The sequence below is a fragment of the Bison bison genome, unplaced genomic scaffold (genome assembly GCF_000754665.1).
Source record: "Bison bison bison isolate TAMUID 2011002044 unplaced genomic scaffold, Bison_UMD1.0 scf7180017864453, whole genome shotgun sequence".
In the NCBI taxonomy this organism is placed as follows: Eukaryota; Metazoa; Chordata; class Mammalia; order Artiodactyla; family Bovidae; genus Bison; species Bison bison.
The window spans coordinates 4,759,518-4,761,652 of record NW_011495015.1 but is presented as its reverse complement, the minus strand read 5'-3'; positions in this window follow the sequence as shown (position 1 = coordinate 4,761,652).

The following is a 2,135-nucleotide window of genomic DNA, read 5'->3' as shown; positions in this document are numbered from 1 at the left end:
TGGGAGAGAGGCAGGCTTCATGACCAGGAGACAGGAGAGCTGCCATGTCACAACCTCGCTGCCCAGAACACAACAAAAACATGCACCCTAAACACAGATGAACCCAGCACTGGTGGTGGAAATTACAACACAAATGTATTTCTCATGCAAAATAGGACCAATGACACATATTTACACGATGCAAATAAAGTGCTGAAAGCGCTTTCTTTTGGGGACACCACTGTGATTATGTGGTTTCAGTGAAGGTCAATGCTACATGGGGAACTTGCAACTCTGTATAACCAAGATGAAGACAGTATAGAAAATGCACTTGGGTAGAAACCTGGGTGTGCGACAGGCTGCTAGGAAAAAAACAAAAACAGGAATGACAGAAGTATATTTTCTTTTATATACAAAAACAAAGGCCCCAGGTATGATTTGCTGAAGTAGCCATCCACAAGATGTTAAATACTTTTCCTTTGCTTTGGTTAAAACAGTCTAGGAACAGCAATCGGTTCCCCTTCTATGAAGAGCATATAAATACAGCGACACAACTGCTTTTAGGAGAAAATAAACAACATTTAAGAAAAGAAATTAAATTAGTTTTAAACTAAACATTTACCAATAAATAAGATTCTTAAAAAGGTAACATCTTCATCCTACAATCATGGGCATAACATATACACCAGTTTAAAAAATAAACTTTCTCTCACAATAATAATTACAGGTGTTAATGCAACAAGCTAGGAAATGAAATGACTTTAATGTATCTTAAGAAAAAAAAACCCTAGCAACCAAAAATAAATCTTAAAAATCAACATTTTTTGAAAATGGTACATTCTAAAAGAACTAATTCTTTATTACAGAACATAATTCAAACTATTGTTGGTATTTCAATGTATTCCTAAAGAAATACATTCTTTAGGAATTCGTACACCAGAATTGGAACAGCACTTATAATTCAGTTTACGGCTATGAAAAGGCAATCATCTTCCACTTAAAACTTTAATCAGTGATGAAATATACTTCAAGAACATAAACATTTGGTCTGACAATCTTTAATATTGGTTAAAAACAGACTGATGTTTGTTGCTGATGGAGATATCGTTAATCCCATGTGCAAAAAAAGTGCAGCTGTCTACTTGTACTTGAGATACATAAGACCAACGCTTCTGTACTATTTACACAGGTAAAAGATTTTAAACATAATGATTTCAGGAAGGACACTGCATCTTCTTTATGGATAATCACGTGATGCCGAGAGCCCAAAAGCTTGATGACACTCTTTAAGTTACACAAACGTACCTGAAGAGGTATACCTGTTCTTGGCCTAATTTTGATCCTGAACAAAAATCCAATTTCAAAATCAGGAATTATTTTGATCTAGGAAATCTTGGACTTGTTGCAAATATGCAAACCTTGTCTCTGAGAGCCAGGTTCCTACACTTCCTTTTCTAACCCTCTCAGCACTGGTCAGCCCATAAACCCCATCAGCTGCAGAGTAGCAATACCCCAAACAAGAGTGAAAAAACTCAGCCCTCAAACGACTGACATGCCTTCAGGTCATGTGACATCTTTAGGGGCACGTGCGGGCAATCAAAAAGGATGAAGAAACACTTCAGCAAAGCAACCATTATTTGTCCACAAAAACCATGAAAAACAGTGATAGAAAACTAACAAACCAAATATATAAATCTGACACCATTTTGCATTTCCGGAACTTGTTTTCCTATCTGTGCACGCAGGGTTCTTGGTCAACCACCCACCCGTATTTCCTGCGTCTACACGAAGTACTTTTACTAAAGTTCTTAAAAATGTCGCTGTGACCCGTAAGTCACACAGAACGGTGATGGTCAGGAAATCAGTCCACTCAATTATCACTCTGTGCGGTGCTCTTCCTGGTGCAGCAGGCGGAGAGGGGGACTTTTAAAAAGGGACAGAAGTTTCTCACTTCTGAACTGGGCCCAGGAGTTCTCAAATTAAAATCAGAAATCATAAAAAAAAAGGTGGGGGGCCGGGCGGGGGCCGGGTGCTTACTGGCAACATTAATACAACACACCAGACGGGACAGTGAAACAGTTTGGTCAGAAGCAAGGAACGGTTATTTCCTTGCAAAGTTTTCGAAACACCCAACCAAGCACTGCCTTATGTCCAGC